This window comes from Triturus cristatus, chromosome 4_2, assembly GCF_964204655.1.
Source record: "Triturus cristatus chromosome 4_2, aTriCri1.1, whole genome shotgun sequence".
Taxonomy (NCBI): domain Eukaryota; kingdom Metazoa; phylum Chordata; class Amphibia; order Caudata; family Salamandridae; genus Triturus; species Triturus cristatus.
The window spans coordinates 829,845,656-829,869,051 of NC_140586.1; the positions used below are offsets into that span (position 1 = coordinate 829,845,656).

Below are 23,396 nucleotides of genomic sequence, written 5' to 3' on the forward strand. Positions count from 1 at the left end.
TAGACCTCTGTGCATGGCTACAGAAAGATATGTGGGGGATAGGGAGGGAAGTCTAGAGAGGTGTAGATTTCAAAAGATACCGTGGTGAAATTGAGCAGATCTGTAAAATGACCACTGCATCAACTACTTCACAAGAGTGGAATTGTTATAGTCTAGTCTGAAGCAAGGAGGATTCTCAAGTGTTACTGAATTATAAATACATATGTACATTAAAAAGGCATCCTCCGAAGGATATGTGGAATTAATAAACCATCATTCATGATATGGAAAGACATTAGCATCTTGACATAATGTTTTTCCTCATCATCAGAGTCACAAACGAAAAACACTGTAAACACTAAGAAATAGCTGTTTTAATTACGTCTCCTTTGATGTTCATGGGTATTGTCGAGAAGTTAGTAAGTAAATATAAAAGTCTATTTTACTTTCACCCGGAAATCATAATTTCCTGTAATCTTATAATAAACCTCAATTGAGCCTATAAACCTGGCATGAAATAAACATTTTCATTTTAGATGTGTGTGTGTGTCTCTGGCTGTATGTGAGTATGAGGAGTGATACATAAGAGTGTGAAGATGGGTGGCTGATATGAACGAGTGCGAATTAGGAAGTGTAAAATAAATGAATGAAAGTCGGGTGTACGTATCGACTGAAAGCTGTGAGTATGGATTGATGAATTCATGAGTGCCGATACATAGACAAATACTTTTGTGGAAGGATGGAAGATTGAATGTGAGAAAGGATAACTGAATGTGTGAGTGATTGATTGTACGAATGAAGTATGAATAAATAAATGGATGAAAGAATGATGGGCTGAATGAATGGAGGAATGAGCGTGAGGATGAGCAGATGAGGAAGTGTTGAGGTGATAGATTTGTGAATCATTGTAGGATGACTTAGGGTGGCTAAATGATTTGTGAATGCCCGGATCAATGAGTGTGAGGATGTATGAGGGCATGCAAATTTGAGAATGTGTCAAGATGGCCCTGGTGCCATTTTACTGGGCCCATGTTCTGTTTCCCTGAGTTTTTGTAACATTTGTGTTAACCTAGTGTTAGAGTAATGAAAAATAACAGGACCATCAGCTGGACTTGTGTCTTAAAGCATGGTCCAGCTTAAGACCACTTTCACCTATGAGACGGCCCTAGTGTGATCCTCAGTGCACTATAGCTCGGAATACCAGTTGCAAAAACTCTAGTGAGGACCAAGAGGCTGGAAGTAGTCTAACCCTCACTTGGACTTCATCGAAATGGAGATACTTTGAATTTCCTTCCATGTAAATATCTGTAAAGAAAAAAGAAAAAAAAACCTTTAAGGAACAAAGTCCTGAGCAAAAGTGTCATGGTCGTCTCTGCACGGATGGCTGATGCTCTGAGCTGGTAGATGGCTGAGAGTGGAACCCTGTTGCAACCTGGCTTCCTATTCCAGAACGAAACATACATATGTTGTGGAAAATTGCTCTGGTCCTAGCCTAGCAACAGGGTTCCATGAGCATGGAGGGAGGAAGGCTGGAAGAACCAGCAGCCATCGCTGTCCAAGATGTACACTCAAGCCATACACTATATCCAAATCTCCTCTCCCCTCCGGCCTTATTTTTGAGACCCCAACTCCCCAGATGGTTGAACACCACCCCTCCATGGCAGGCACCCCCATCATCCCTGTGACTATGGAAAACTCTGCTCTAATTATGAGTCGCAGTGACCGGCTGTTGTTAGGCCATTGAAAACAAACATATGGCAAACAGCACACAACATAATCGTGGGTAACACACTAGCGTGATTCCTAAACAGCCCACCCCCCTTCCCGCAGGTGGTTAGTTTGCACTTTCATGTAAGGCTGCACGGCTTGTGTGGGGTCTACGGTCACTTCTGTAGAACCAAAAATGGGAGACCACACTTCTGGAAGCAAGGAAACAAAAGATTTATTAGTACATAAAATCTCTAGAGATGGAAGAGTGTCCGAGACCCACTGTTTACGTAGGTGTCAGGAGACTGTTCAATGTGTTATTGGCATGCAGCATCTTTTATAGGATGTGGATACTCCCCTAGGGTGCAGGGGGAGGACGGAAAGTCCATTGGTATGCAGGAATTCAGGTTTTTGAGGCAGAAATTCAGGCATTTGAGACCATGGAAAGTCCGTGGTATGCAGAATTTCAGGAGTGGGCTGGACATGTTCCTGTTTGGAGGCAGCTTAAATGCCTTGCGGGTAAGAAAGGTTCCGTGACAGACCAGGTGTTAGGCCGTAGGCAGAGGCAGTCCAGTTAGGGATTTTTTTTATTTATTTTATTTGCCGTGCGCGTACGGTAAGCTTACCGTACGCGTACCCCGCGATTTATTTTTTAAATTATTAAATTTATTTTTCGTACTTTTGGGTCCTTCTTGGACCCCCTGACAAACACTAGGGGGTCTGCAACTCTCTTCGTTGCCCCCGTTTCACGTTCCCCACCTTTGTTTCTCAGTGCGAGAGACAGAAAATGGCGGCCGACACTTCCTGATTTCGACCGATTCGAATGTTTACAGTCATGTAACCACCAATCAGAATTGAGCTCGCGCACGGCACCGTACGCGTACGGTAAGCTTACGGTAAGCGCACGGAGCGCGCTTACAAATATATATATATTGATTTAAATGCTATTTTCTCAGGACCTACTGAACAGATTTACACCAGACCTACAAAAGGCACATCCTTGACCTGAGGACTACCTCTCTGCCAAATTACAAGTAATTCTGTTCAGCCGTTCGGGCTGTAGCTGTGTCTAAAGGTCCTATGGAAAAATGCATGGGGAAAACGCGTTTTGGGACCCCCCTTTTTTCTCAGCCCCCGCTTGACGGATCCCCCCGAGACTTTCAGGGTAGGAGCGGAGCGTAGCGCCCCATTAGTTTTGAAAATTTCGCGAGGATTCGTCAACCGGTGCCAAAGTTATTCAAAATAGAATGTTGTGGATTTCCTATGGAAACAGGGTCCTAACTATAACTACCTACTGGCGACCGCCAGTAGGTAATATATATATATATATATATATATATATATATATATATATATATAGTTATATACTTATGCAGAAAAAAGTCAACATATTTATAAAGGCTTCTAGCAAGCCGAAACGCGTCTCATTTTTTAATTTTGGGATTGAGGCTGATCTGATCAAATAAAACAGATGCCGTATCTTACCTGCCTCGAGTCCGTGTCTTTCTCCATGGAGATCATTCTGTGAAAGTTGGTTATTTGTGTGTGTGTGTGTATATATATATATATATATATATATATATATATATATATATATATATATATATATATATATATATATATATATTTTTTTTTTTTTTTTTTTTTTAATTATATGGAGTTTTGTAAAATATTGTGAAGCAGACCTGGTGTTGCGATAATGCTGATGTTTTCAACGATTTAAGTATGAGTCAGTGGGGCTCATCAGGGCCTGGCGCAAACTATAGAGGCTGTAAAGTAAACCTTCATTTAGGATATGGAGAAATTCTATGTCAGGACCGGAGGCTCCGATTATGCTTCTCATTTTCTTTACTGAAAATCTCAGCAGCCAATCAGAAAGTAGAAAAAACACAACAAGTACTACAATACCCATAAACCCAGTGGGTATCATGACATAACCATAGAGTAGCCCACTATAAATGCAGTCCAAGAGAATACCACTTCCTCTTTCTTTGCTGCTCCGCAGCCAGTTAAGTACATTCTCCTTTTTCTCTTACGAGTGTTTTTTACTGTTGCTTGCTTACTTGGCTTTGTGATTGTCGTGCGCGTTGCTCGCATTGTTTATTGCTGCCTTTGTGCTCTTCGGCGGTCCCCGCCTCCTTCCCCGTGCATACTTCGCATTTCTTGCGACGTCGGTCTCTCTGTCATTGGCTTTGCCGGTTGCCTTGGGAGCGCGTCTCTCGCCTCCCGCTTACGGGCGTTCTTCGCCCGTTGAGCTTTGCAGTGGAGTGGGAGACGGGGGAGTGTGGATACGCGCGCGTTGCAGCGCAGTCCTTCTTCTGGCTAGTTTGGTCGTCCGCGCATGCGCGGCGGCCCTATTTGCATACTAAAATATTACCGGCGACTTTTTTCTCCTCACAGCACCGGTGTTGAACGCAGGGGCAGCGTTTTGTGCCCTATACCCACAAAACTTGCCAGTTTTTTCTCCCCATTGACGTCCAAGTCCACCAGAGGGCTTGGGCTGGATAATTTGCATAAGGCTTTGCCTAGAGTGGCATTATTGACAAGCCCTCCCTCCACATTTTACCTATTTGCATATATTTTCACATTGGAATTTCCTCATTCCTCTGTGTTTGGCTTGCCTAGGGTTTGGCCACTCCCCTTATTTGTCACTGTCTTCATTGATTTACCATTTTGATACCTCTGACAGTGCATATTACTCCTCTTAATTCCTCCTGTGGGTAGATTTGGTCACTTTTAGTGATTATAATGTCCGAATATTATTATGATGAGGCGGACTATTTTGAGGAGGAACCCTCTGGGTCTTTGGAGTATGAGCTCGTCGAAGCTCTTGATGTGGGAGTCCAGCACTCCGTTAATAAAGCAATGGTCAAGGCAATTGCACCCCTGAAGCGCCATTTATGCAACTATGCCTTACAGCAGGGATGGCTTCCAGCCTCTTCGTCCCGCACTTCTGCTGGGGTAAAACGCAAGAACCCACATTCATCAGATTTTGCAAAACTTGCTAAAACCATGGCTTCAGACCATTCCTATGGCTCCACATCCAAAATTTCTCCTTCTAGCTCCCCCCCCGGAGATGATGGTAATACCTCCTCTGGTACTTCGTCGGAGTCCGAGTCTTCTCCTCCTCCAGCAAAGAAATCACGCAAAGAGAGATTTGTGGACGCCCCCTCGCATCCCTCTTTATTGACCTTCGAGCCTTCTTCAATTGTTCATCCGAACTCTTCTTCATGGCTCCCGTCGGACGAAGTTGCGACTTACGTCCATTCCCATTTACGTCAACCCTTTGACAAAGATGTTCGAGCGCGTTTGCGTTCTGAATGTCCCCGCCCAGACCTAGCAGACAAGATAGCGGATACTCCAGATGTGGATCCTTCCATGCTTACTTATCTTAAGAAATATACGAAGGATGCCAAGAGAGGTCTTGATCGGGCATGGAGATCCTGCCAAGATAAGTTACTGGATTTGTCCGGCCCCCTCACCAAGATCTTGGATTTAGGCTATATTGCCAAAGCCTCGGGGCAGATTATCAACCCTGATGATTTAATTGGTTGGGCCCAACGGGCAATATGTTTCTTAGGCAATGCAAATTGTGCCATGTCTTCTGAGCGTCGCCGCTCTATCCTTTTAAAGCTTGATCCCAAGCTCGCTGAGTTGTCCTCCTCGGAGTCCGGCCCTTTGGCTCAGGGTCTCCTTTTTGGTCAGCCCTTTTTAAAAGAATTGACTAAGTTTGTCGCAACATTCAGTGGTCTGGATAAAGCTCAAGGCTCCTTGAAGCGAGCTTTCCGCCCGGTTTTTGGAAGGGCCGGACGATATAGGGGGCGGTCGTTCGGCCGAGGTTTCCAAAGAGGCACCCAGCGAGGCTACGATACTCACCGTGGGAAGTTCCAGGAGTCCACTTCATCCGCCAATTTCTACCCCACTCGGGGATCCCGTAACTCCAGCAAAAAAGGACGTTTTGGAGGCAACCAAGGAGGTCACCGCGATGCCACTCCTTCAGGTGAGCTTAATCCCCTTTTCAGAGGTTCTCTTGGGGGGCCGTCTCCAGTTTTTTCTCCACAAATGGCAAGAGATCTCGCAGGATGCGTGGATCCTGGATACGGTGCAGGGTTACAGAATAGAATTTCTTCATTCCCCCTCTCAGAGTCTTGCCCCCCGTCCGATGGTTTTTTCCCATTTAGATCGGGATTTCATTTCCAGCGAGATAGATTCGCTTCTTCAGAAAGGGGCCATAGAGCAGACGGTTCGTCATCCTCAGGGCTTTGTCAGCAACGTATTCCTAGTTCAGAAAAAAGGGGGTGGATCCAGGCTTGTTTTAAATCTCAAGGACTTCAATGGTTGGGTCGTATATCGTCATTTCAAGATGGAGGGGATCCATCTTCTTCGCGAGCTTCTTCAGGAAGGGGACTGGATGGTCCGTCTGGATCTGAAGGATGCTTATCTGTCAGTACCCATCTTCGGACCTCATCGTCGTTTTCTTCAATTCCAGTGGCTGGGTCTATGGTACGAGTACAAAGTCCTTCCTTTCGGCCTCTCGTCGGCACCTTGGTGCTTCACGAAACTTCTGAGGCCTGTGGTCGAGTTTCTTCGGGTCAGGGGCGTTCGCCTCATTATTTATCTGGACGACATCCTCATCATGGGTCAATGTCCTCGTCTTGTTTTGCAACATCTTGCCTGGACCACGGATCTCTTGCAGAATCTAGGTTTCCTGATCAACCCTCAAAAGTCAATGTTGACTCCTTCTCAGTCGGTGGAGTTTCTGGGCTTTCTTGTCAACTCCCTATCTTGTCAACTCCTCTTACCCCAACAGAAGATCAGATCGATCAAGAGAGAGTTGAGGTTGATTTTGAACAAGCAGACTGTGTCCTTGAGGTCTGTAGCCCGGGTCGTAGGGTTGTTGGCTTCGTCTATACAAGCGATTTTTCCGGGTCCTCTTCATTACCGAGCGCTTCAACGTCTCAAAATCCGCCATCTCCAGAAAGGCCTCAAGTATTCCGATCAGATTCCTCTTTCAGAGGAGGCGAGGTGGGAGATGTTCTGGTGGCTGGAACATATGGAATCCTGGAACGGTCGAGCCCTTTTCGGCACCACTCCGGAGGTAGTGATCGAATCCGACGCCAGTCGGTGGGGTTGGGGAGCCCGATGCGGTCAGGTGTCGACGGGCGGCCGTTGGTCTCCGGACGAATTGAACCTTCACATCAACTGTCTGGAGCTGTTAGCAGGCTCCTTTGCGATTCGTTGTCTCTCTCCCCGCCAGACAAATTGTTGCATCCTGCTTCGCATGGACAATGTGTCGGCGGTTCGCTATGTCAACAAGCTGGGAGGGACTCGGTCCCGTCTTCTGGCAGAGATTGCCAAGGACTTTTGGCACTTTTGCCTTCAGAACAGTCTTTTTGTGGTGGCGGAATATCTTCCAGGGTGCAGCAACCAAGTTGCGGATTGGAATTCCAGACATCTCCGAGATTTCAGCGATTGGCGGCTTCACCCTCGAATGTTTCGCTTATTGGACAGGTTATGGGGCCCGTGTCAGATCGATCTGTTTGCCTCCCGTCTCAACAAACAAATTCCGGTCTTTTTCAGCTGGCGTCCGGATCCGGAGGCTCTAGCCACGGATGCTTTAATGCAAGTATGGCCTCCTGTGATGTGTTATGCGTTCCCACCGTTTGTGATGATTCCCAGGGTATTGGCCAGAACCAAATGTTATCGCTCAGAATTGATTCTGATCACTCCTCTTTGGAGGGCACAAGCATGGTTCCCGGTTCTTCTAGAAATGTCATGTGCAGTTCCGGTTCTTCTTCCCCTTCGTTGGAATCTGTTGTTAGACCCTCTCCAATCTCCGCATCCGTTGATAACATCAGGTCAACTACGGCTGGTCGCTTGGCGGATTTCGGGGATCGTTGGAAAGTCCCTGGCCTTTCGGGAGACGCTACCAGATTTATCAATGAGGCTTGGTCGCCCAACACACACAAACGTTATGCTACAGCATGGAAGCGATGGTGTGATTGGTGCTCTTCACGGGATGTGGATCCCTCTGCAGCAGATGTCTCCTTGGTAGTGAACTTCTTAGCGTCCTTAGCCGCTTCAGGTCTTGCTTATCGTACTGTTAATAATTTTCGATCAGCCATCTCGGCAGGTCACGTGGCCCTTGAGGGCAAACCTCTTGGTGAGCATCCTTTGGTGTGTAAATTACTTAGGGGTATCCGGTTGGTCAAACCTCCGTGTCCTAAATATTCCGAGCTCTGGGATGTCTCCATTATTCTTCGTTTCTTGGATTCCTGGCCTGTCAATCAGAGTTTGTCTCGCAAACAGCTTTCTGCCAAACTAGCGATGCTACTTTGTTTGGTATCATGTAAACGTGTATCTGATATTCGCGCTCTTGATCTAGCGGGTCGTAGTTTTTCCCCGGAGGGTGTTACTTTTCTGGTCACTAGACGCACAAAATCTAACACCACTTCTGTCACATATCCCGCGTTTCCTGCAAATCCTAAACTATGTGTGGTTCAATGTATCCGAGATTATGAGGTAAGTACTGCAGGTTTTCGTCAAGATTTGACTGGTCAATTGTTGATTGCTCTCCAGAAACCGTTTCGTCCAGTGACCCCAGCTACAATGGCACGTTGGGTGCGTTGGCTTATGAGCGAAGCTGGTATTGATGTTTCCAAATTTGGTGCACATTCTGCTCGTGGTGCTATGGCATCTAAGGCTTTTTCTAGGGGAGTCACTTTAGTGGACATCATGAAGACTGCTGATTGGTCCTCTGAATCTACATTTAAAACTTTTTATTATAAACCTATTGTAAATATTGCATCTGTTGTGGTGGCTCAGCTTTGAACAAGCATAATCGGAGCCTCCGGTCCTGACATAGAATTAAAAATTTGCAAACATTCGTGACAAGAATTTTCAATTCTATTAAGGACAAGGAGGCGAGGATTATCCCACCCATTTTCGGTATTGTACTGTTTGATTTACACTGTTTTATGATGCATTGTATATTTATGCTCATGTTTTCCCCCCCCCTTTTTTGACTATATCCCTTCTGGGGAGTTGGTATTACGGCTTTATATTTCTATTTTCAGGTTCTGATCTCAAGTGAGCTCTGCTACCCTGTTTTCATCTTAACGAAGGCTCTTCGTCGTCTTCCAGAACATGCTGTTCCTTTGCAGTTGTCTTCACGTTCGTTGCTGCCTTTGGCCTTTGGATTCTTTTTCGTTGAATGGACTTTTCCAGTTTCCTCGCGTTCCAGACTGTGACTATATTTTGCCTTAACTTTTCACACAAAGAAAGAGGAAGTGGTATTCTCTTGGACTGCATTTATAGTGGGCTACTCTATGGTTATGTCATGATACCCACTGGGTTTATGGGTATTGTAGTACTTGTTGTGTTTTTTCTACTTTCTGATTGGCTGCTGAGATTTTCAGTAAAGAAAATGAGAAGCATAATCCTCGCCTCCTTGTCCTTAATAGAATTGAAAATTCTTGTCACGAATGTTTGCAAATTTTTAATTGCATCTGTTCTTTTAAATAGTAATTGATGTGGAAATAATCAAGGATAAAGTACGGTTAGGACTTAATAGTAGGGCCATGTGCTGAATGCCGCCTTATAGCTGTCCTGAACCTGAACCCTCCTGGTAAAAACAAAATTAAGTTGGACAGACTGACGAGAGTAGCTGGTAGTTGGACGGAAAAAAAAGCGCTTCAAACATTTTACCCCAATCTGTCATGGCCGCTTGTTAGCAAAATATCTGCCCGGTTATTCGTCTTTGAACCCGATCCAGCATGGACGCCACGCCTCTCATTCCAGTGACATCGAAAGAAATGGCGAGCCATTCTAGCCAGTGAGGTGTTTGGTCAAATTTCAAGCAGGGCGTGGCCGCAGTACTAATATTTGCATATTTTCTGTGCCATGCCAACAACTTCTTTTCTTCGTATTTCTGGCTCAAATTGTTTATATTATCTTCTATGAGTGCTACCAGATCTTTGACTCCTCCCCATGTTAATCAAAGTGAATATGGAAATCACGGCCTAACAGAGCTAGGTGTTACTTAGCAGTAGGAACTGAATTGCTGTGTCGTTTGCTAACAAGATAGCTCTTTACTATTTGTCCAGCAGGTTCTTCTTAAAGAGGAGCCCACCATTCGTTGATAAAGAAAGATATCGAGATAAGTTTGAATTATGTGTTTTCATAGCATAAAATATTTAAAAACTATGGTGTAATATTAAATGCGGAGTATAGCGAATTATTTAGATGTATCTTATAGGTACAGCTTACTTGTTAAATGAACGGTAGAGTTTGATTGAAATGATACTGTAAATCAAACGAGACCTACGAGGTTCGTCGTTTGCCGACAATTGCACAGTTTTACCTTGCTTTAGTCCAGGTTAGCTCCATTCTAGATTTGCTTCTAAGTAGAATGCTTTGTGAGAAGTTGTCTCTCCAGAGATAAATAAATGATTACAAAGAGCTTAAAGTTCAACAAAACAGACTTGCACTTTGTCAAGTAGCGGGCCCTGGGCCCACATGCTGAAGAAACAGTGAAGCTAGTGACATGAGCACTTAACTGACCACGAGTTAGAGCACCCGGGCACTTTTATGTTTTACGTGCACAGCTGTTCTTGTGAAGCTATTGTTTTTAATATAAGCTTAAAAGGGGCTCACATCCCGCCCCTCTCTTTCCTGGCTTATGTGTGTGCCACTTACTTTCCCACCATTTCTTCGTTGTAGCATGTTTTCCTGCATTTAGAAATGTGTGCTCCTTGTCTGCTTCTGTTATCAGTTTCTCGCGGCCACAATACTTTTACATAACATCTGCTTGGGTGGAACTCTTTTTTCATAAAGTTTTCCCTCTTTTTGCTTTTTTGTCTTTCAGCAGATACATAGCACCTGGAGAACGTGATTTGCCCAAAATCACAGCATGTTTCGCGGCCGAGACTCGAGTAGGGACCCCCAGCTCTCAAGTCAGCAGCTCTGGCTGCTGCACCACATCCTCTCCACTCCTGTGTTACTTGTCCCGAGCGAAGATTGATAAAAACAGCATTTTATTCATCACACAGTCTAAACCGATGCATTACCAAAGCTTGTATTGACAGGGTCACCTGACTGGTGACGCCTGCGTTGTATGTGTGTGGGGTGTGTGTGTGTAGACAATGCCGCTAGGGAGGGGCTGATAAATTAAATGTCCAACAGACAGGGCCAGACTGGAAACAAAGTGACTTTTCATGGCCTGGTAGATATGGACTGAGGCAACGCAGCACAAGTTGGTGCGTTGCTTCACCCTGCAATAGGGAGGTGTGCCATGGGAATTACGGTGGGTGTTCACCCATGGAATTTGACCCAATTTGAAAACATTCCCAGACTTACGAGATTTAATAAACCTGGGAATACATCAAAAGCCTACGCCTCACAGGGGAGGTGTAAAGGTGGCGTAACAAGGAGAAACACCTCTATTTCTTCTCGTTTTTCCTTTTTCAATGTATCCTGCATTCCGCAGCACACATAGAAAGAGGAAAACGTCTCTCGTGATTGTTTTTGTGCAGGAAGGTGTCCCTTCCTGCACAAAAACAATAATTCCTGCAACGCAGACACACTTGCACCAGGGCATTTAGCCACGTTAAGTAAGGCGAAGCCCCTATTGCCATAGGAACAGCATAAAACATGATTTTTCTGTGGCAATAGGGCTTGTAAATATGCCCTTAAATGGTCTGAAAGATTTATAACTCCAAATAAATATAGGGATGGGAGGAATAGAGACTACAGCTGGATGTAAAGTTCAGCAGAAGAGCCATAAATCTGCTCGTTCGAAGTAACTGCTAGGATAAGAGTGCAGTTGTGGGAAGCCCTTGGTTGGGGGCCGAGAAACATAGGGGCAGTTTTACAGGACCCCTGTGCCACCTGAGTGTCACTTTTTTTGACACCCTGGTTGCACACAATGCTGTGCCACATTTACAAGCCCACACAAAGCCACCCTGCGGGGCTTTCCATGGCCTTGTAAATATGGCCCCTTTCTTGCATTAATCTGCTTTTCATTGATGTTGCTGTGGCTGTTCCCACGCAACGCTAATGTACCTGATGCAATCCCATGTTTAGAAGGTTTCATAAACCTGGGAATGCATTAGGGGAGGCGTTAAGTGGCACAACGAGGAGAAATACCTTTATTTCTCCTTGTATTTTGCCCATTCTATGTGTGCTGCATTCTAAAACACACAAAGAAGGAGGAAAATGCCATCAATAATGGTTTTTGTGCAGGAAGGTGTCCCTCTCTGTAAAAAAATAACCATCCCTGCAACACAGGCACCATTGCACTAGGGTGCAAGGGTGCCTGCCTTGGCGCTAGGCAGCCAATTGTGCGCCAGGGCAGAGGATAGCACAAGGATGCGTTGTATTGCTGTAAATACAATGCATCTCTGCACTTTCCTACTGACGCAGCTCAGCGCAGCAAAATGGCTTGCAGCGCCGTACTGAGTCATTTTCTAGTAAAAATGCTCCACAGATTTGGAGGAGTTAGACCTCTGTGCATGGCTACAGAAAAATATGTGGGGGATAGGGAGGGAAGTCTAGAGAGGTGTAGATTTCAAAAGATACCGTGGTGAAATTGAGCAGATCTGTAAAATGATCACTGCATCAACTACTTCACAAGAGTGGAATTGTTATAGTCTAGTCTGAAGCAAGGAGGATTCTCAAGTGTTACTGAATTATAAATACATATGTACATTAAAAAGGCATCCTCCGAAGGATATGTGGAATAAATAAACCATCATTCATGATATGGAAAGACATTAGCATCTTGACATAATGTTTTTCCTCATCATCAGAGTCACAAACGAAAAACACTGTAAACACTAAGAAATAGCTGTTTTAATTACGTCTCCTTTGATGTTCATGGGTATTGTCGAGAAGTTAGTAAGTAAATATAAAAGTCTATTTTACTTTCACCCGGATATCATAATTTCCTGTAATCTTATAATAAACCTCAATTGAGCCTATAAACCTGGCATGAAATAAACATTTTCATTTTAGATGTGTGTGTGTGTCTCTGGCTGTATGTGAGTATGAGGAGTGATACATAAGAGTGTGAAGATGGGTGGCTGATATGAACGAGTGCGAATTAGGAAGTGTAAAATAAATGAATGAAAGTCGGGTGTACGTATCGACTGAAAGCTGTGAGTATGGATTGATGAATTCATGAGTGCCGATACATAGACAAATACTTTTGTGGAAGGATGAAAGATTGAATGTGAGAAAGGATAACTGAATGTGTGAGTGATTGATTGTACGAATGAAGTATGAATAAATAAATGGATGAAAGAATGATGGGCTGAATGAATGGAGGAATGAGTGTGAGGATGAGCAGATGAGGAAGTGTTGAGGTGATAGATTTGTGAATCATTGTAGGATGACTTAGGGTGGCTAAATGATTTGTGAATGCCCGGATCAATGAGTGTGAGGATGTATGGGGGCATGCAAATTTGAGAATGTGTCAAGATGGCCCTGGTGCCATTTTACTGGGCCCATGTTCTGTTTCCCTGAGTTTTTGTAACATTTGTGTTAACCTAGTGTTAGAGTAATGAAAAATAACAGGACCATCAGCTGGACTTGTGTCTTAAAGCATGGTCCAGCTTAAGACCACTTTCACCTATGAGACGGCCCTAGTGTGATCCTCAGTGCACTATAGCTCGGAATACCAGTTGCAAAAACTCTAGTGAGGACCAAGGGGCTGGAAGTAGTCTAACCCTCACTTGGACTTCATCGAAATGGAGATACTTTGAATTTCCTTCCATGTAAATATCTGTAAAGAAAAAAGTAAAAAAAACCTTTAAGGAACAAAGTCCTGAGCAAAAGTGTCATGGTCGTCTCTGCACGGATGGCTGATGCTCTGAGCTGGTAGATGGCTGAGAGTGGAACCCTGTTGCAACCTGGCTTCCTATTCCAGAACGAAACATACATATGTTGTGGAAAAGTGCTCTGGTCCTAGCCTAGCAACAGGGTTCCATGAGCATGGAGGGAGGAAGGCTGGAAGAACCAGCAGCCATCGCTGTCCAAGATGTACACTCAAGCCATACACTATATCCAAATCTCCTCTCCCCTCCGGCCTTATTTTTGAGACCCCAACTCCCCAGATGGTTGAACACCACCCCTCCATGGCAGGCACCCCCATCATCCCTGTGACTATGGAAAACTCTGCTCTAATTATGAGTCGCAGTGACCGGCTGTTGTTAGGCCATTGAAAACAAACATATGGCAAACAGCACACAACATAATCGTGGGTAACACACTAGCGTGATTCCTAAACAGCCCACCCCCCTTCCCGCAGGTGGTTAGTTTGCACTTTCATGTAAGGCTGCACGGCTTGTGTGGGGTCTACGGTCACTTCTGTAGAACCAAAAATGAGAGACCACACTTCTGGAAGCAAGGAAACAAAAGATTTATTAGTACATAAAATCTCTAGAGATGGAAGAGTGTCCGAGACCCACTGTTTACGTAGGTGTCAGGAGACTGTTCAATGTGTTATTGGCATGCAGCATCTTTTATAGGATGTGGATACTCCCCTAGGGTGCAGGGGGAGGACGGAAAGTCCATTGGTATGCGGGAATTCAGGTTTTTGAGGCAGAAATTCAGGCATTTGAGACCATGGAAAGTCCGTGGTATGCAGAATTTCAGGAGTGGGCTGGACATGTTCCTGTTTGGAGGCAGCTTAAATGCCTTGCGGGTAAGAAAGGTTCCGTGACAGACCAGGTGTTAGGCCGTAGGCAGAGGCAGTCCAGTTAGGGATTTTTTTTATTTATTTTTTTTGCCGTGCGCGTACGGTAAGCTTACCGTACGCGTACCCCGCGATTTTTTTTTTAAATTAAATTTATTTTTCGTACTTTTGGGTCCTTCTTGGACCCCCTGACAAACACTAGGGGGTCTGCAACTCTCTTCGTTGCCCCCGTTTCACGTTCCCCACCTTTGTTTCTCAGTGCGAGAGACAGAAAATGGCGGCCGACACTTCCTGATTTCGACCGATTCGAATGTTTACAGTCATGTAACCACCAATCAGAATTGAGCTCGCGCACGGCACCGTACGCGTACGGTAAGCTTACGGTAAGCGCACGGAGCGCGCTTACAGATATATATATATTGATTTAAATGCTATTTTCTCAGGACCTACTGAACAGATTTACACCAGACCTACAAAAGGCACGTCCTTGACCTGAGGACTACCTCTCTGCCAAATTACAAGTAATCCTGTTCAGCCGTTCGGGCTGTAGCTGTGTCTAAAGGTCCTATGGAAAAATGCATGGGGAAAACGCGTTTTGGGACCCCCTTTTTTCTCAGCCCCCGCTTGACGAATCCCCCCGAGACTTTCAGGGTAGGAGCGGAGCATAGCGCCCCATTAGTTTTGAAAATTTCGCGAGGATTCGTCAACCGGCGCCAAAGTTATTCAAAATAGAATGTTGCGGATTTCCTATGGAAACAGGGTCCTAACTATAACTACCTACTGGCGACCGCCAGTAGGTAATATATATATATATATATATATATATATATATATATATATATATATATATATATATAGTTATATACTTATGCAGAAAAAAGTCAACATATTTATAAAGGCTTCTAGCAAGCCGAAACGCGTCTCATTTTTTAATTTTGGGATTGAGGCTGATCTGATCAAATAAAACAGATGCCGTATCTTACCTGCCTCGAGTCTGTGTCTTTCTCCATGGAGATCATTCTGTGAAAGTTGGTTATTTGTGTGTGTGTGTGTATATATATATATATATATATATATATATATTTTTTTTTTTTTATTTATTTTTTTTTTTTTTAATTATATGGAGTTTTGTAAAATATTGTGAAGCAGACCTGGTGTTGCGATAATGCTGATGTTTTCAACGATTTAAGTATGAGTCAGTGGGGCTCATCAGGGCCTGGCGCAAACTATAGAGGCTGTAAAGTAAACCTTCATTTAGGATACAGAGAAATTCTATGTCAGGACCGGAGGCTCCGATTATGCTTCTCATTTTCTTTACTGAAAATCTCAGCAGCCAATCAGAAAGTAGAAAAAACACAACAAGTACTACAATACCCATAAACCCAGTGGGTATCATGACATAACCATAGAGTAGCCCACTATAAATGCAGTCCAAGAGAATACCACTTCCTCTTTCTTTGCTGCTCCGCAGCCAGTTAAGTACATTCTCCTTTTTCTCTTACGAGTGTTTTTTACTGTTGCTTGCTTACTTGGCTTTGTGATTGTCGTGCGCGTTGCTCGCATTGTTTATTGCTGCCTTTGTGCTCTTCGGCGGTCCCCGCCTCCTTCCCCGTGCATACTTCGCATTTCTTGCGACGTCGGTCTCTCTGTCATTGGCTTTGCCGGTTGCCTTGGGAGCGCGTCTCTCGCCTCCCGCTTACGGGCGTTCTTCGCCCGTTGAGCTTTGCAGTGGAGTGGGAGACGGGGGAGTGTGGATACGCGCGCGTTGCAGCGCAGTCCTTCTTCTGGCTAGTTTGGTCGTCCGCGCATGCGCGGCGGCCCTATTTGCATACTAAAATATTACCGGCGACTTTTTTCTCCTCACAGCACCGGTGTTGAACGCAGGGGCAGCGTTTTGTGCCCTATACCCACAAAACTTGCCAGTTTTTTCTCCCCATTGACGTCCAAGTCCACCAGAGGGCTTGGGCTGGATAATTTGCATAAGGCTTTGCCTAGAGTGGCATTATTGACAAGCCCTCCCTCCACATTTTACCTATTTGCATATATTTTCACATTGGAATTTCCTCATTCCTCTGTGTTTGGCTTGCCTAGGGTTTGGCCACTCCCCTTATTTGTCACTGTCTTCATTGATTTACCATTTTGATACCTCTGACAGTGCATATTACTCCTCTTAATTCCTCCTGTGGGTAGATTTGGTCACTTTTAGTGATTATAATGTCCGAATATTATTATGATGAGGCGGACTATTTTGAGGAGGAACCCTCTGGGTCTTTGGAGTATGAGCTCGTCGAAGCTCTTGATGTGGGAGTCCAGCACTCCGTTAATAAAGCAATGGTCAAGGCAATTGCACCCCTGAAGCGCCATTTATGCAACTATGCCTTACAGCAGGGATGGCTTCCAGCCTCTTCGTCCCGCACTTCTGCTGGGGTAAAACGCAAGAACCCACATTCATCAGATTTTGCAAAACTTGCTAAAACCATGGCTTCAGACCATTCCTATGGCTCCACATCCAAAATTTCTCCTTCTAGCTCCCCCCCCGGAGATGATGGTAATACCTCCTCTGGTACTTCGTCGGAGTCCGAGTCTTCTCCTCCTCCAGCAAAGAAATCACGCAAAGAGAGATTTGTGGACGCCCCCTCGCATCCCTCTTTATTGACCTTCGAGCCTTCTTCAATTGTTCATCCGAACTCTTCTTCATGGCTCCCGTCGGACGAAGTTGCGACTTACGTCCATTCCCATTTACGTCAACCCTTTGACAAAGATGTTCGAGCGCGTTTGCGTTCTGAATGTCCCCGCCCAGACCTAGCAGACAAGATAGCGGATACTCCAGATGTGGATCCTTCCATGCTTACTTATCTTAAGAAATATACGAAGGATGCCAAGAGAGGTCTTGATCGGGCATGGAGATCCTGCCAAGATAAGTTACTGGATTTGTCCGGCCCCCTCACCAAGATCTTGGATTTAGGCTATATTGCCAAAGCCTCGGGGCAGATTATCAACCCTGATGATTTAATTGGTTGGGCCCAACGGGCAATATGTTTCTTAGGCAATGCAAATTGTGCCATGTCTTCTGAGCGTCGCCGCTCTATCCTTTTAAAGCTTGATCCCAAGCTCGCTGAGTTGTCCTCCTCGGAGTCCGGCCCTTTGGCTCAGGGTCTCCTTTTTGGTCAGCCCTTTTTAAAAGAATTGACTAAGTTTGTCGCAACATTCAGTGGTCTGGATAAAGCTCAAGGCTCCTTGAAGCGAGCTTTCCGCCCGGTTTTTGGAAGGGCCGGACGATATAGGGGGCGGTCGTTCGGCCGAGGTTTCCAAAGAGGCACCCAGCGAGGCTACGATACTCACCGTGGGAAGTTCCAGGAGTCCACTTCATCCGCCAATTTCTACCCCACTCGGGGATCCCGTAACTCCAGCAAAAAAGGACGTTTTGGAGGCAACCAAGGAGGTCACCGCGATGCCACTCCTTCAGGTGAGCTTAATCCCCTTTTCAGAGGTTCTCTTGGGGGGCCGTCTCCAGTTTTTTCTCCACAAATGGCAAGAGATCTCGCAGGATGCGTGGATCCTGGATACGGTGCAGGGTTACAGAATAGAATTTCTTCATTCCCCCTCTCAGAGTCTTGCCCCCCGTCCGATGGTTTTTTCCCATTTAGATCGGGATTTCATTTCCAGCGAGATAGATTTGCTTCTTCAGAAAGGGGCCATAGAGCAGACGGTTCGTCATCCTCAGGGCTTTGTCAGCAACGTATTCCTAGTTCAGAAAAAAGGGGGTGGATCCAGGCTTGTTTTAAATCTCAAGGACTTCAATGGTTGGGTCGTATATCGTCATTTCAAGATGGAGGGGATCCATCTTCTTCGCGAGCTTCTTCAGGAAGGGGACTGGATGGTCCGTCTGGATCTGAAGGATGCTTATCTGTCAGTACCCATCTTCGGACCTCATCGTCGTTTTCTTCAATTCCAGTGGCTGGGTCTATGGTACGAGTACAAAGTCCTTCCTTTCGGCCTCTCGTCGGCACCTTGGTGCTTCACGAAACTTCTGAGGCCTGTGGTCGAGTTTCTTCGGGTCAGGGGCGTTCGCCTCATTATTTATCTGGACGACATCCTCATCATGGGTCAATGTCCTCGTCTTGTTTTGCAACATCTTGCCTGGACCACGGATCTCTTGCAGAATCTAGGTTTCCTGATCAACCCTCAAAAGTCAATGTTGACTCCTTCTCAGTCGGTGGAGTTTCTGGGCTTTCTTGTCAACTCCCTATCTTGTCAACTCCTCTTACCCCAACAGAAGATCAGATCGATCAAGAGAGAGTTGAGGTTGATTTTGAACAAGCAGACTGTGTCCTTGAGGTCTGTAGCCCGGGTCGTAGGGTTGTTGGCTTCGTCTATACAAGCGATTTTTCCGGGTCCTCTTCATTACCGAGCGCTTCAACGTCTCAAAATCCGCCATCTCCAGAAAGGCCTCAAGTATTCCGATCAGATTCCTCTTTCAGAGGAGGCGAGGTGGGAGATGTTCTGGTGGCTGGAACATATGGAATCCTGGAACGGTCGAGCCCTTTTCGGCACCACTCCGGAGGTAGTGATCGAATCCGACGCCAGTCGGTGGGGTTGGGGAGCCCGATGCGGTCAGGTGTCGACGGGCGGCCGTTGGTCTCCGGACGAATTGAACCTTCACATCAACTGTCTGGAGCTGTTAGCAGGCTCCTTTGCGATTCGTTGTCTCTCTCCCCGCCAGACAAATTGTTGCATCCTGCTTCGCATGGACAATGTGTCGGCGGTTCGCTATGTCAACAAGCTGGGAGGGACTCGGTCCCGTCTTCTGGCAGAGATTGCCAAGGACTTTTGGCACTTTTGCCTTCAGAACAGTCTTTTTGTGGTGGCGGAATATCTTCCAGGGTGCAGCAACCAAGTTGCGGATTGGAATTCCAGACATCTCCGAGATTTCAGCGATTGGCGGCTTCACCCTCGAATGTTTCGCTTATTGGACAGGTTATGGGGCCCGTGTCAGATCGATCTGTTTGCCTCCCGTCTCAACAAACAAATTCCGGTCTTTTTCAGCTGGCGTCCGGATCCGGAGGCTCTAGCCACGGATGCTTTAATGCAAGTATGGCCTCCTGTGATGTGTTATGCGTTCCCACCGTTTGTGATGATTCCCAGGGTATTGGCCAGAACCAAATGTTATCGCTCAGAATTGATTCTGATCACTCCTCTTTGGAGGGCACAAGCATGGTTCCCGGTTCTTCTAGAAATGTCATGTGCAGTTCCGGTTCTTCTTCCCCTTCGTTGGAATCTGTTGTTAGACCCTCTCCAATCTCCGCATCCGTTGATAACATCAGGTCAACTACGGCTGGTCGCTTGGCGGATTTCGGGGATCGTTGGAAAGTCCCTGGCCTTTCGGGAGACGCTACCAGATTTATCAATGAGGCTTGGTCGCCCAACACACACAAACGTTATGCTACAGCATGGAAGCGATGGTGTGATTGGTGCTCTTCACGGGATGTGGATCCCTCTGCAGCAGATGTCTCCTTGGTAGTGAACTTCTTAGCGTCCTTAGCCGCTTCAGGTCTTGCTTATCGTACTGTTAATAATTTTCGATCAGCCATCTCGGCAGGTCACGTGGCCCTTGAGGGCAAACCTCTTGGTGAGCATCCTTTGGTGTGTAAATTACTTAGGGGTATCCGGTTGGTCAAACCTCCGTGTCCTAAATATTCCGAGCTCTGGGATGTCTCCATTATTCTTCGTTTCTTGGATTCCTGGCCTGTCAATCAGAGTTTGTCTCGCAAACAGCTTTCTGCCAAACTAGCGATGCTACTTTGTTTGGTATCATGTAAACGTGTATCTGATATTCGCGCTCTTGATCTAGCGGGTCGTAGTTTTTCCCCGGAGGGTGTTACTTTTCTGGTCACTAGACGCACAAAATCTAACACCACTTCTGTCACATATCCCGCGTTTCCTGCAAATCCTAAACTATGTGTGGTTCAATGTATCCGAGATTATGAGGTAAGTACTGCAGGTTTTCGTCAAGATTTGACTGGTCAATTGTTGATTGCTCTCCAGAAACCGTTTCGTCCAGTGACCCCAGCTACAATGGCACGTTGGGTGCGTTGGCTTATGAGCGAAGCTGGTATTGATGTTTCCAAATTTGGTGCACATTCTGCTCGTGGTGCTATGGCATCTAAGGCTTTTTCTAGGGGAGTCACTTTAGTGGACATCATGAAGACTGCTGATTGGTCCTCTGAATCTACATTTAAAACTTTTTATTATAAACCTATTGTAAATATTGCATCTGTTGTGGTGGCTCAGCTTTGAACAAGCATAATCGGAGCCTCCGGTCCTGACATAGAATTAAAAATTTGCAAACATTCGTGACAAGAATTTTCAATTCTATTAAGGACAAGGAGGCGAGGATTATCCCACCCATTTTCGGTATTGTACTGTTTGATTTACACTGTTTTATGATGCATTGTATATTTATGCTCATGTTTTCCCCCCCCCTTTTTTGACTATATCCCTTCTGGGGAGTTGGTATTACGGCTTTATATTTCTATTTTCAGGTTCTGATCTCAAGTGAGCTCTGCTACCCTGTTTTCATCTTAACGAAGGCTCTTCGTCGTCTTCCAGAACATGCTGTTCCTTTGCAGTTGTCTTCACGTTCGTTGCTGCCTTTGGCCTTTGGATTCTTTTTCGTTGAATGGACTTTTCCAGTTTCCTCGCGTTCCAGACTGTGACTATATTTTGCCTTAACTTTTCACACAAAGAAAGAGGAAGTGGTATTCTCTTGGACTGCATTTATAGTGGGCTACTCTATGGTTATGTCATGATACCCACTGGGTTTATGGGTATTGTAGTACTTGTTGTGTTTTTTCTACTTTCTGATTGGCTGCTGAGATTTTCAGTAAAGAAAATGAGAAGCATAATCCTCGCCTCCTTGTCCTTAATAGAATTGAAAATTCTTGTCACGAATGTTTGCAAATTTTTAATTGCATCTGTTCTTTTAAATAGTAATTGATGTGGAAATAATCAAGGATAAAGTACGGTTAGGACTTAATAGTAGGGCCATGTGCTGAATGCCGCCTTATAGCTGTCCTGAACCTGAACCCTCCTGGTAAAAACAAAATTAAGTTGGACAGACTGACGAGAGTAGCTGGTAGTTGGACGGAAAAAAAAGCGCTTCAAACATTTTACCCCAATCTGTCATGGCCGCTTGTTAGCAAAATATCTGCCCGGTTATTCGTCTTTGAACCCGATCCAGCATGGACGCCACGCCTCTCATTCCAGTGACATCGAAAGAAATGGCGAGCCATTCTAGCCAGTGAGGTGTTTGGTCAAATTTCAAGCAGGGCGTGGCCGCAGTACTAATATTTGCATATTTTCTGTGCCATGCCAACAACTTCTTTTCTTCGTATTTCTGGCTCAAATTGTTTATATTATCTTCTATGAGTGCTACCAGATCTTTGACTCCTCCCCATGTTAATCAAAGTGAATATGGAAATCACGGCCTAACAGAGCTAGGTGTTACTTAGCAGTAGGAACTGAATTGCTGTGTCGTTTGCTAACAAGATAGCTCTTTACTATTTGTCCAGCAGGTTCTTCTTAAAGAGGAGCCCACCATTCGTTGATAAAGAAAGATATCGAGATAAGTTTGAATTATGTGTTTTCATAGCATAAAATATTTAAAAACTATGGTGTAATATTAAATGCGGAGTATAGCGAATTATTTAGATGTATCTTATAGGTACAGCTTACTTGTTAAATGAACGGTAGAGTTTGATTGAAATGATACTGTAAATCAAACGAGACCTACGAGGTTCGTCGTTTGCCGACAATTGCACAGTTTTACCTTGCTTTAGTCCAGGTTAGCTCCATTCTAGATTTGCTTCTAAGTAGAATGCTTTGTGAGAAGTTGTCTCTCCAGAGATAAATAAATGATTACAAAGAGCTTAAAGTTCAACAAAACAGACTTGCACTTTGTCAAGTAGCGGGCCCTGGGCCCACATGCTGAAGAAACAGTGAAGCTAGTGACATGAGCACTTAACTGACCACGAGTTAGAGCACCCGGGCACTTTTATGTTTTACGTGCACAGCTGTTCTTGTGAAGCTATTGTTTTTAATATAAGCTTAAAAGGGGCTCACATCCCGCCCCTCTCTTTCCTGGCTTATGTGTGTGCCACTTACTTTCCCACCATTTCTTCGTTGTAGCATGTTTTCCTGCATTTAGAAATGTGTGCTCCTTGTCTGCTTCTGTTATCAGTTTCTCGCGGCCACAATACTTTTACATAACATCTGCTTGGGTGGAACTCTTTTTTCATAAAGTTTTCCCTCTTTTTGCTTTTTTGTCTTTCAGCAGATACATAGCACCTGGAGAACGTGATTTGCCCAAAATCACAGCATGTTTCGCGGCCGAGACTCGAGTAGGGACCCCCAGCTCTCAAGTCAGCAGCTCTGGCTGCTGCACCACATCCTCTCCACTCCTGTGTTACTTGTCCCGAGCGAAGATTGATAAAAACAGCATTTTATTCATCACACAGTCTAAACCGATGCATTACCAAAGCTTGTATTGACAGGGTCACCTGACTGGTGACGCCTGCGTTGTATGTGTGTGGGGTGTGTGTGTGTAGACAATGCCGCTAGGGAGGGGCTGATAAATTAAATGTCCAACAGACAGGGCCAGACTGGAAACAAAGTGACTTTTCATGGCCTGGTAGATATGGACTGAGGCAACGCAGCACAAGTTGGTGCGTTGCTTCACCCTGCAATAGGGAGGTGTGCCATGGGAATTACGGTGGGTGTTCACCCATGGAATTTGACCCAATTTGAAAACATTCCCAGACTTACGAGATTTAATAAACCTGGGAATACATCAAAAGCCTACGCCTCACAGGGGAGGTGTAAAGGTGGCGTAACAAGGAGAAACACCTATATTTCTTCTCGTTTTTCCTTTTTCAATGTATCCTGCATTCCGCAGCACACATAGAAAGAGGAAAACGTCTCTCGTGATTGTTTTTGTGCAGGAAGGTGTCCCTTCCTG

The 23,396-nt window shown here is 45.2% G+C and overlaps 2 pseudogenes; both read left to right on the forward strand.

The window, feature by feature from the left end:
* The first annotated feature begins 9,763 nt into the window (after positions 1 to 9,763).
* LOC146835129 (U7 small nuclear RNA) lies at positions 9,764 to 9,817 on the forward strand (annotated as a pseudogene).
* Positions 9,818 to 21,923: 12,106 nt separating this feature from the next.
* LOC146835130 (U7 small nuclear RNA) lies at positions 21,924 to 21,977 on the forward strand (annotated as a pseudogene).
* The last annotated feature ends 1,419 nt before the right edge of the window (positions 21,978 to 23,396 follow it).